General features: G+C 36.4%; 2 long non-coding RNA genes across 5 annotated transcripts in view; one reads left to right on the forward strand and one right to left on the reverse strand.

Moving 5' to 3' along the window:
- The window catches only part of LOC132379001 (uncharacterized), a 108,027-nt gene that overhangs the window by 75,171 nt on the left and 19,646 nt on the right, over window positions 1-13,210 (forward strand). The gene's annotated exons all lie outside the window — the stretch shown is intronic.
- LOC132379000 (uncharacterized) overlaps window positions 1-13,210 on the reverse strand; it is an 85,373-nt gene that overhangs the window by 46,975 nt on the left and 25,188 nt on the right. The window lies entirely within an intron of this gene.

Here is a 13,210-nt window from a genome sequence, read left to right on the forward strand (position 1 = left end):
AGATTTTCACAAACTAATGTTGTGTCTTAATGCAAGGTATACTGCCTTACTGGAACTTCCAGAGCTGTCCTCCACACACAATACCAATAATACCGGTTGCATTTTAACAGTTTTATTCACTGGCAGGGTCATTTACTAGTTTAGATGTCCTACTACTGTCAAGCTCCTTATTTAAAAAGGTAAAAGCTTATGAATGAAAGCATTATTTTATACCTGTCAAACGAAAGTCATACATTTGCACTGGAAAACTTTGAAGGATGTGGTGACACGTGCTAAATTAGATGTCGAAATCTGTAATTTTCCCTCTGTGCACTACATAAGTTCAAGACTGCATGCAAGTTTAATTTGGAACACTATAGGGTATATCAACCATTTTTTTGGTCTGCACATGGGATAAATCAATCGCTCACTGTGTACAAATGGTAAACATCCATTCCTTTCAGTCTGTTTGTCAAAGCTCTTTAAAACCAAATTATATTCCACATAGGGACCCCATTGTGAGAAACAAGTTTCCTGATGACAATATATGTACACAATTATTGGTGGTGGGAAAATGCACTCCATTCAAACAACAGATGCATTCTACAATACTTATGTACAAATATTTGGATTAAATGAGCCATATGGCAGGATATTCTTGGGTTATTGGCATTACTAACTTTGTAATGATGTACAATAGCTCCAAAAGGTGGCCCTTTTTGCAGTATTATGTACTTCATGCCTTACACTGATTTTAGATTTATTATACCCATCTGTTTCAATTAATTTAGTCATATATTCTATTTCACCTTGTCAAATATGAAAATTAATATTCATATTATGAATTGCCCTCTAGTCATGTTGTTCCAATGCAACCACAACACTGACATCCACCAGACAAATTATGAAAATTTCCCAGGTGTGTCCTGTCCACAAAAATCCAGACAAATCTATTCCAGAAAAACCAATTCTCTACCCATCTATTATCAATTTTCCTACAGGTAAAAAGTACTACATCTGCCCTGTTGAAGGGTGTAATATATATTACTCTGACTCCAATAATTGAATTAAATGTATGGCAACACTTTGCATGGAAAATTCTAAAATGCCCAGTTGTCACACAAGGTTCACAGATCCCAACAACCTTATTGAGTACGTCAAAGCATACAGGCATTCTATGCTCCAGGACTGAGTTCTCATTGATGGAAGATATTATCACCATGCTGCCAAAATGTGTTCAACAATAACTTCCTCAATGACACTCATTTTGAGTTTCCTAATGCCTCAAGATGGAGTCAATAATCCCAGTTTGTACCTTTCATTTACAAGGTAAAGGTAAGGATAAAAACATAGATTAGCTTTATTTATCACACTTACATCAAAAGATACAGTGAAATATGTCCTTTGTGTCAAATCAAATCAGCGAGGTTGAACTGGGCAGCCAGCAAGTATTGCCATATTTCTGTTGCCATCATAAGACACTCTCAACTCACTAACCCTAACCTTTCACTGTTGGAATATTGGAGGAAATTGGAGCACCCAGAGGTAACTCACATGTTCATGACAAACTCCTTATAGGCAACAGCAGAGATCGAAACCCAGATCTTACAGCTGGCTGTAAAGCAATGTGCTAACCGCTACTATGCCATGCCACTGCAACAAAAAGGAAAAAAAAAACTTCAACCCCACCTTTCTGTGATTGTGTCTGTGATGCAGATAGGTCTTCTCCCAGCTCGACTCACCAAAATCTCTCAGCATATCTATTCCTTTTTTTTCCCAGTTTGGTTTTCCCTTAAATGTATTTGGTCTGCTGTAGTGTTCTGATGTAATGTGATTATTGGGGCATTGAAAACAGCTGAATGGCCAGAAAATAGCTCTAGCTATTATTTTTCTTTTGTAATGGTATATCAAGTTTAGATTGAAGTTCAGTCTTGATGCATTGAACATCAGAGGCACCTTGATGTGATTGCTTTCTGCAGTATGGTCCCATCTTCCAAGAAGAATCACACGTCTCTGCGGGCTTTTTCCATGGAATTACTTCCAACTGGTGAATTTCTCCTTTGGTGCCAATTAACTGGTCTTCTGCCTCAGTTGCTGATACTGGATAACACATCCCAAGCTTCAGTGTAGCTTCCCACGCAGAATGTGACATAGGTCAGGAGCACTATCTTTTTTAATGAGTAACAGGAGAGCAGGAAGCAGCACTATAAGGACCATAGTGCTCAAGGAGAAATGATCTCACACATTGCTGGGCCTACCTCATGGATCTGCAGATGTTTTCAAGTATTACTGTGGCGGACCCCTGCAGAGATCAAGAGAACACCCGGGGCAGCTCAGAGTTGCAGTGCGGAGGTGGGTAAAGAAAAATCATACAGTAACAGTAATGTAGGCCATTGTATATATAGGAAAATTAGAGGTGCATGTAGCAAGAGCATTACAAGAATCATGAAGGACTACTACCCACATATCAACTGGAAAACCATGTTAGCCACATTAGTGTGGAGGTTTTCTAAACTGATATATTTTTAGAAACCAACAAGAAAACAGTATTAAGAAATAAGAAATTTCAATTAAGGAAAGAATGAAAGAAATGATCTAAAAAGAATTAGTCAGAGCCATAAATTAATGTGAGTTAAATAACAAAGATATGCGGCATGAATTGACAATTTTCGATTAGAAAAATGCATTAGAAGGAATGTCTGTAAATAAGTGACTTAAAAATATGTTTACAATAGATAAATATTAGATTCTGAACCATCATCCCCTAAAATTCCATAATTTGTAGAAAACTTTACTGCAGATTTCAACCCTGGTATTTTGGAAGGCTGAGTCAGTAGAAAAGAAGGGAAATGCAATGTTAGCGTTCATTTTGCCGGAAAGGCAAGGATGCAACACTAAGGCTTTATAATGTGTTGGGCAGACAGTATTTGGAATTTTGTGAGTAGTTTTGGGCTCTATATCAAAGAAAAGATGGGTTGGTACTGGAGAGGGTTAAGAGGAGGTTTGTGAGAATGATCCCGTGAATGAAAGGGTTACCACATGAGTGTTTGATGGCTCTGGGTTTGTATTCACTGGAATTTAGAAGAATGGGTGGAATTAGATATTGAAAAGCCCAGATAGAGCAGATATAGAGAGGATGTTTTCAATAATGGGAGAGTCTAGGACCAGGGAGCATAGCCTCAGAATAGAAGTATGTTTCTTTAGAGTTGAGATGAGGAGGAATTTCTTTAGTCAGAGGGTATTGAATCTGTGGAATTCATTGTCACAAATGGCTGTGGAAGCCAAGTCATTGGGTATACTTTAAACAGAGACTGATAGGTTCTTGATTAGTAAAGGTGTCCAAAGGTATGGGGAGAAGCGTGAAAGTGGCGTTGAGAGGGAAATATAATCGGCTATAACCGAGTGGCCTAATTCTGCTTCTGTATCTTATGTTCTTAACTGGGAGTAATATAATGGCATTGATTGACGATTAGTTAAAATGTAGGACTCAGAGAATAAGAATAAATGGATCATTTATAGATTGGGAAGCAACAACTCCTGGAGTGTTTTGGGAATCATACCTGGAGTCCCAGCTCTTCACAATCTATATCAAAAATTTGGTTGAGGACATTAGGTGTAACATATGCAAGACTGGTAATGGTGCAAAGCTGTAATCAGCTTGGATTCTATCAAGGATGAACAAATGTTTCATAGAGATGAAGACAGCCTATATGACTGGCAAGGACATGGCAAATGGAATATAATGTGGAAAAATTTTAAGTCACCCGCTTCAGCAGAAAAAATAGATGGAGTATGTTTTAAATAGTGAGAGAATGAAATATGTTGGTGATCAGAGGAACTTGCATGTCTTTGACATAAATCACTTAAAGTTGATTTACAGGCATAGCCAGCAAAACTCAACAGGCCAGTGTTCTGTAGGAAGAGAAGCAGAATTAATGTGTAAGGTTGAAGAAAAAAATAAAGGATAAAAGGGGATTTCGTGTACTGGATTCAGTGTTCACAATGTAATCTCCTCTCTGATGCAGAAATCAAACACAGAATAGGTGAACATTTTGCAGAATACTTCTGTTTGGTTCACAGAAGTAACCCTAGATTCCTGTTGCCTGCCAGACATTGACTTTATTGTAAGAGATTTCGAATACAATAGCCCAATTATTGCCTTGGCCTCTGACCCATGAGACTGGAGATGAAATGGTATGAAGAATTCCAAGCAAGGAGATTCATGTGACTGAGACACGTGCCCTTATTCACCAGTTTGGAGCAGTGACATATTGCTTCTTAAGGGTTTGCAAGGGTGAATTTTAGTAGGCCCATGAGAGATTAATTTTAATATTGAAATATTCAATCAACTTCTGACTTCACCTTTCATATTTTCATGAAGAAAGTCTCTGCACTGAAAACAAAACCTTACAAAATTCATCATTGCTTTGCCTCACCACTTTACATTTGTTGGCCAATCACTATATTGAATGATAATAAACTAAGGTCATGTTCTCTTCTCACTGCTGCCTCATGACTTACACCAACAGGTTCAAGTACGATAATTACCCCTCAACCATCAGGCTCTTGAATCATAGGGAATAACTTCACTTGCCCTATCACTGAAGTTTTCCCAGAACCTATGGAATCACTTTTAAGGACTCGTCATCTCACGAGCTCAAAGTTTATTATTTATTTATTTATTATTATTATTTTGTTTGTTTTTCTTCTTTTGTGTTTGCACAGTTTGATGTCTTTTGCACATTGGTTGTTTGTCTGTCTTGTGTTCTGTTTCTCATTGATTCTATCGTGCTTCTTTGTACTTACTGTGAATACCTGTAAGAATATGAATCTCAGTGTTGTATATGTATTTGATAATAAATTTACTTTAAACTTTAAATACCTACAGAAAATATCAGGATCTCAATCCTAAACAAATTACTATGTCATTTGAGAGAGACATTTTTATTTCCCACCCTTTGTTCTTGTGATAATGGACATCCTACAGTAATTCTATTAGTTTTTGTACAGATCACTTTATACCACAAAGTAATTATGACACCTGGACTTTGGAGTTTTAAGAGCTATTAATCCAAATAAACTTTAACTTCTGTACTTCAGATTCCTACCAATCCAGGGTGTGCAGGAGAAATCACACACTGAAATTCTTTGAGACCCCAAGGAATCTTCACACCTACTCCCTCTCCCAGCACGATGATGCAATGTTAATAATTCAATTAGAAATGTGACCAACAAATTAAACAGATTTAGAAAGGAGTTGGTCCTAAAGAGGCATTGAAAAGCTAACCTATGTTTAACAAAGTCTTTAGTTTTGTGTCCAACTGGGCACAGCTGAAGTGAGCTGTCAACATAACTAAGGTGTTAATGACTTTGGAGCTTGTCCAGCTTCCTTTCTTTAATTTAATCATGCATATTTAAAGGAGGCTTGTTGGGCCAATTTAGGAGAGAAATTACTCTGAACATATTTTTTCTTAATGACTTAGGGATAGTCCTCCACATTTGAAAGGCGAGCATATAACAAACTGATTTGCTTATAAATTTCCATACATTAAACTGACTCTGAAAGATAACAGGTCTAGGTCACGATATTCTCAAACTGAAGAGCAGATTATAATTTTAACCACCAAGCTCAAATTCTTAGGAAAAGTTCTACAAGTTCTAATTACATCATTAGTCAAAATTTAATTTTATCATTGATATCATTAAACTGTAGTTAGCAATTTTACCGCATTATCTCAGCCAATTTGCTTAAGGCTGTTCCTTTTACACAGTCTATCATCTTACATTATAGATATCATTTTCCTATCTGAGATATCTACAGTTTGTCAGTGGCTCATATGTGATCAGATATCCTTACGGTGGGAAAGACAAGTTCAATGACGTCCTCTGTAGACGCTATAATATCATTGTCCCAGTTACATCATTGTCAAATAGTTTAACGGAATAGAAAATATTGCTGGAACAGAAATAAATTCCTGTCTGAAATGAAGCCAAAGAAATTGAAATATAGAACAGAGAATTCAACTTATAGAAGGACTGATAATCCACAATAGCCTAGATATAGTGACAGCGTAAAAGGTCTACAAAAATGTTGTTGGGTTTGTGTAGAGAATGTTTCAATTGTGAACCTTCATTTGCAAACTTCCTGTGTCCCACGGCACTATTTTCTTCTTGGATTGCAGAGCACCCATGCAACTCTATAGGGTCAGGGTCTGGGTTGTTGCCAGAGGAGAGCTCAATTTCCTATAGGATGCAGATCAGAAATGAGATTTACCCAACAGGAGACCCAACTAGAACCTGAATGATCTGGGAATTTGCAACAATAGCACTCACAGAAAACTGTGGTGCAATTTCCCCCATAACGCTACAAAAGGGGAATTGCATGGAGTAAGATGACTTGGGCTTTATGTCTGACATGGAAATTGCACTGCACACATGAGGATGAAACTCATTGCAAAGGGTCTTGCTAAATTTCCAGAATTGCCCAGATCGCAACTGAAACAATTGTTTGACTGTAACTCAGTAACTCTGGAGACACACTAGACTAGTAAAACTCCAGAAAATAAAACAAAAATCAAACTCCAAATATTGATTGTGATCGTAGGAACATTGGTTGTGATCTTTCAAAAACCTTTACATTTTGGAAGAGCTCCAATGGATTGAAAAACCACAAACCTAATTTACCAATTAAAGGCAGAAAGGAGACAAAAAGCAGGAAGCTATAATCCAGATAATCCAACATCTGTCAACGGGAAAATGCTGGAATCCATTATTTAGAAGTAGGATATTCAGAAAAATCATAATACAATTAAGTAGAATTAATATAGTCAGTGAAAAGGAAATTATGTTAGACAAATTCCTGGGAACTCTTTGATGATGTATTATAACAGAGAGAGGAAAGAGAAAACAGTTGACGTAGGCCTAGGAAATCATCTGGGCACTTTTCCAGTATTAAAATGGCATTAGCAATCTCTCTAAAGCTGTTTTGGAAAGGTTTAAAAAATCACAAGATTCAGATAATATTTGAAAACAGGACCACAAGTTCTTTCTGCTCTTTCTGAAACTGTGGGAATTACAACTTCAATTTCTGGCAATATTAGCACATATTATCAAAGCTCTTATAACAGGAAGAAGCTTTTAAAGTGTACACTAAATTAAAAATCACACTTTTCTTACATTGGGAGTATTGTGAAAGGATGAAAAAATGGGAAGGGGTGGTAGGAAACTTCCAGGAAAAGAAGAGGAACTTGTACAAGCCAATGAAGAACCATGCATACAGTGCATGTTAAAAAACCAGTTAATGCCGGGATACTACAATTTTCATCTGCAAAGTGCTATTTTTCCTGGTATTGCACGTGTATTTACATATTCAAAATGCATTTGAAAGTTGTCACATGTAAAGCTAGCATCCAGGAACCCCTGGCACTGAGCATCCTATACTAGTAGAGAGAAAGAAACAGGAAGGTAAATGAATCAGTTCAGGTTAGCAAGCAGTAACTAATATGGTGCCGCAGCTATAGGTTCAAGGATCTTGACTAGTTGCAATTTATATGGACAACTTTGATGAAGGAACCAAACATATTATATCCATATTGTTGATGATACAATGATAGGTTGGAAACCAAGCTGTGAAAAAGACAGATGAAAAATTGGCAGGTGAATGTAGGCAAATATGAAATTATCCACTATTAGAAAAAAATTAAGAACATTATTATATAGAGAAATTGTAGAATGCAGAATGATTTATGTGTTCTGATATACAAATTACAGAAAATCAGCATGCAGATTTCTCAGCAATTAACTTAGTTGACAAACCACCTTCCTAAATACATTCAATGCATGGATAATAAAATGAAAAATAGTAGGCGAGTCTTACTACATATAAATTCACTGGTACACCTTGATAACACCACTGCAGAAGAACGGGAAGGGCAGAAATGGCTGGATTGAAGTCATTGTCCTCTATGTAATTTGGACATAATTGACAACTGTCTATCTCGTTACACATACCATATATCATCATAAACTGCAAACTTGGGCAAGGGTGCAGTGCCAGGTTATTGTCAGAGAGCATAACCTTGCCAGTGTGAAGAACATCCAGTTGCATTTTACTGTCATTTGGAGAGAGCTAAAGTGGATGGATATATCTGAACACACTTTGGTCTCGCTGCTTGTGCACACTATAGATGGTTATTGTCACACTTACAGAGTTTTTCCTCATGTTAATTCCACCACTATTATGAACTGGTTGTGGTAGGGCTCCTCAGAGCTTTACTCTGACACTAGGGCCACAGCTCATCCTATTGCCTGGTTTTTCTTTCTTTTCAAATCTTTTCGTTATTATTATTATTATCCAAAATAACAAGAGTACATCGAAGTAGGTGACACTTACAATGTCTCAAAGGGAAAAAAAAATGTTTAACGATTGAAAAATATGGTTACACACAGAAAAGAAAAGAAAAAAAAACCCTACTAAAGCAAAGGAAAGTGAGAAAAAAAAGAACCCATTAGGTGTTGCCTTGTTTTTAAGTGTGAAGCATGCAAATAGCCTAATTAACCTTTGCGCTGAAATTTTAGGCCTAATATTTTGACTGGGATTACCAATCTGTTACACACATTGTACCTTTCACCAAATGAAAACTATTCTCTTTTGTTTTTTGGGGGTAAGCATTAACTTAATTAGTTGCATTTGGTGTTGTGATATTACACATTGATTAACGATTTGATGCACCAACGCTGTTGAAACTATTAAGCACCATTTTACACTCATCCCATTTTATTTCCTCCACATTCTGATCAATTCCCTCCTACTGCCACTCCATTACCCTCCCCAGATGCTACGACACATTAGCAGCAATGTAGAGTGGCCATTTCTCTGGGATATGAGAGGAAACTGGAACACCCTGACGAAACCCAGTCACTGAGAGAATGTGCAAACTCTACAAAGAAAGTTTCAAGATTGTTTAATGTCATTTCCAGTACACAAATGTAAAAGAGAACAAAATAATCGTTACTCCAGATCTGATGCAGACAAAAAAAACACAACTAGATAAAGAACACTATTAAATCAAAACACAATAAATGCAAATACATGAGGTAATTTATATGCGTAGATTAATTGTATATACTTAAAGTGACACTGGATACAGGAGTACATAAAGTGACTGACAGGAAATGAAAAAGTGGTGGTGGTGGGGTTTATGATATGTTGGGTTAGTGGGCAGAAGTGTTGATCAGCCTTCCTGCTTGGGGTAAGTAACTGGTTTTGAATCTGGTCATCCTGGTGTAGATGCTACCTGATGGGAGTGAGGCAATATCTCCATGAGTAGGTTGGGTGGGATCCTTCATGATATTGCTGGCCTCTGCCCGGCACCTTTCTGTATATATGCCCTTGATGGCAAGTAGGCTGATGGAAGGTTGGCTGGCGCTGGAAATGTGCTGGGCATTTTTAACTACCTGCTAAAGAGCCTTCCTCTCCACTACAGGGAAGTTTCCCCAACATGCAAAGATGCAGCACATTAGGATGCTCTCTACTGCGCATCATGAGTATTGATGGGCATAGTCCAGCTCTCCTCAGCCTCCTCAGAAAGCTGAGGCATTGGTAAACTTTCTTGATTGTGTAGTATGTGTTCCTGAACCATGAGAGTTTGTGCAAGTTGTGCTCTCTCGGGAGTTTGAAACATGAGTGGTGCAAGATTTCCTGAAGTCAATAATCATCTCCTTTGTCTTGTTGACATTGACCACCTGTGGGCATTATTGAGCCCAGGTAATTATATCCGAGAAAAAACAGCTCAACTATTTGCCTAAGTATGCTTTCTAATTTGTAGTTATTATACAAAATGATTCAGAATGGTACTAGTGAATTCATATAATTAATATGAATTCATATGGTGGTATAGTGCTATTACAGTGCCAGCAACCTGGGTTCTATTCTACCACTGTCTGAAAGGAAATTGTACTTTCTTCCCATGACCACATGGATTTCCTCCGGGTGCTCTGGTTTTCTCATACATTCCAAGGATGTACGGGTTAGTAGATTGATTCGTCATATGGGTATAATTGGGCAGTGCAGGCTGATTGGGTCAGAAGGACGTGTTACTGTGCAATATCTCTAAATATGTAGAAAATAGTACAATACTAGACTGAAAACTTGAACTAGATCTCAATAACTTTGTATATCCAGCACAACTATGGAAATTTCAGAAGTCATAGCTCCCAACAGTATTTTGTGCACTTTTTATGATGTGACTGCAGATGCTAAAGTTTAATTATAGTTAAACTTTCCCAATATCTATGCACACTCAGTTTTAACTTTCGCTGAGGAAAATATAAAGATTTACTTTAAAGGATGTTTCCTTGCTTTCAGGATGATTATATTAGCAATTATAAAGTGCCATGCTAAAATTTATTCAACTCCTATCATAGACACAGCATTTCTCAAAAAGAAGCAGAGTTGGATGGAGCAGACACATGATTTTTCTTTAAAATCTATGGTTTATTTTTAAAAGAAAGGGCAGGATTGATAATCTTAAGAACTTGCAAATGCCATTCATGTAAAATGTTTTAAAGTATGAATTTGTACTTTTTTTAGTCACTCATACAAAGGAAAACTCCAAAACAATAATCATATGAGGTGTCTTTGTATGCTTAGCAGAATAATTTGATTGAAATTATTTTTAGCGCTTATTAGTTTTCTGGCTCCAATGTTCTGAATCATTTTGGTCCCACCAGCATTATGTAAATTTAAAATGTTTTTCAGAGCTTTTCCAATTATCTTTGTATAGCTTCTTTCCAGATTTGTTTTAGTCACTGCAGTCTATGTTCATGCTTTACCATATAATTTAGCTATACATCAGATAAAAAGATCAACTTCTTTTCATAGAAGCATATGGTTAACAATTAAGAGAAAAGACTCTGATATTCATGAAATTTCCAATGAAAATTTGGCTTACGTTTTTTCTTACTTATTGTCAAAATAATTTGTATCTTTTATGCAGAAGGGCAGTCTATAGTTTCCACGAAATAAAAGGTATATACATGAATGTGGATTATATTTCAGATTTATGGCAGTATCTCTATTACTTATTCCAAGGATCTCATCTAGATGTGTTTGGTCTAACTTTGTACAGCATAATACAATCTAGAAATTGTGTTGTAATCATGAGGGACCACCACACAGCTCCAAGAATTACTAATAATCAATCCAATTTCTAGGCTAAAAATCCTAAGGACCTTAATAAAGTAAATGCTGGAAAGAGATACCCCTGGAACCTTGAACCAAGGATCAGGGATCAGTCTCAGAGGCTAAGATTTCCCTTCTTGGATTGAAACAAAGAAGATATCTTCACCAGAAATGCTGCAGGTCAGTCAGATTGCTGTGCATGCTTAGTCATTGATTTAGACAGAGGCTGATGGGATTTTGGATTGTCATGGAGTTAAAAATATAAATGATGAAAGAAAGTGAAGATAGAAGATCATCTGAGCATTAAACAAATCAATGCCTCATTTCATGCTGAAGGATCCCCTAAATTCTCTGCTTTCTATGTCTCAACAATCATATCAGTATCAAGGCTGTATATTTCACCATATAAACATCTTGTAAGACCAAGATTGCAATCAGTGTTTTTAATTGATGTGTTACACACTTAAATCACCTGCTGGGGATCATTTCTGAGGCTTTGAAAGGAAAAGACTCTTGAAGTCAGACTCCTTCCAAAAGACAAAAATACAACTGCAGATGCTGTGGATCAAAGTACACGACACTGGAAGAACTCGGCAGGTCAGGCAGCATCCGTGAGAAAAGAGTAGCCAAGAGTATCCTTCCAAAAGAATCACTTGTGAAAAGAATTACCATGTTGGACATATTGCAATGACCCAGCCCTTCCTGTCTTTCTGTCATAAGGCCTTTTCTGATTACCAGAGACATTTGAAACAGGTGAAACATATTTAAATAATTCACGAAAGTTAAAATGTGTTTCTAAAACGAAATTAAATAAATATATTTTAAGAACTTGTGTAACATCAAAACACTAAGGTGAAAGTTACTTTTTTCTTATTTTATCTCTTTTTCCCAGTCCTGTCAGAATCTCTGACCTGAAACTTTTCTCACAGAATCTACTTGACCTGCTAATGTTGTTTTTTATTTTACTCAGAAGTTTGAACGTTTCATACAAAGAAATGTAGAACACTGACAATGTGTGTAATAAGCAATGATTTCAAATTAAAGTGACTGAGTTTTGCTTGTTGAGAGTTTAGAGACATGGAACTAATTCAGGTAGATGATATCAGGTTACAGGTCTGACAACATCTCTGAAAAGAATAACAAACTCAAGAGGCTGAATACCCAACTCCCACTCCTATAACTAAATTTAAAATTAAAGAAGGAGACATCCATGTCATCAAACATTTCCTTCAAACGCATACAAATATCAGTGTACATCATGCCAATGTATTCAAAAGCCTTGAAGGAAGTGAATAAACTTTAAGAAATTCTGTTAAAATGATCCAAATATCATTCTATTTAAATAATGATTCTCAATTTACACATTACATTTTACTAATAATGCTTCCATAGCTGTAGTTTTACATGTTTCTTATATTGTTTCATCATCTTTGTCTCTTCTTGGTCTATTGAACCTGTAGTCCCATTCTCAACATATCCCTCTGAACAAGTTATGTTTTGTTGACAATTTATGAGAAACAAAATCCTTATTCCATTCTCCCCTGAAGCTTTGACATTGTGTATTTTATATTCCCAGCCTCTAAGCTTGTTCCCCTGTTCTCAAAATCATTATTCACATACCTTATTTTATTCCTGAGATTTTGGAATCCAAGACCCTCTTTTCATTTTACTGATTTGAGTCAATGTCACTTTCATCTATGTTCTCTGTATGTTTTCACACATTTGTGTTCTGAAGATTATCTCCTAGTATTCTGCAGTATTATTTCAACAATTCACAATTCACCACTTTGGACTGTCCAAAAAGTTTAGAGTGCTGTTTCCTGGAATGTAATCTGTTGTTTGCTGAATTTCGTAAACTTGATTCAAGCACTTGAATAAAAATAGAAATAAGACTGCAGATACTGGAAAACTGAAATAAAAAACAGAAGGTAATACAACACTCAGCAGATTAGGTAGCATCTGCAGAAAGAGAAACAAAGTTAACATTTTCGATTGAAATTGCTTCGTCAGAACTGGGAAAATGAAAATAAGAAGCTAGTTTTAAGTTGG

Source organism: Hypanus sabinus, chromosome 21, assembly GCF_030144855.1.
Source record: "Hypanus sabinus isolate sHypSab1 chromosome 21, sHypSab1.hap1, whole genome shotgun sequence".
Lineage (NCBI taxonomy): Eukaryota > Metazoa > Chordata > Chondrichthyes > Myliobatiformes > Dasyatidae > Hypanus > Hypanus sabinus.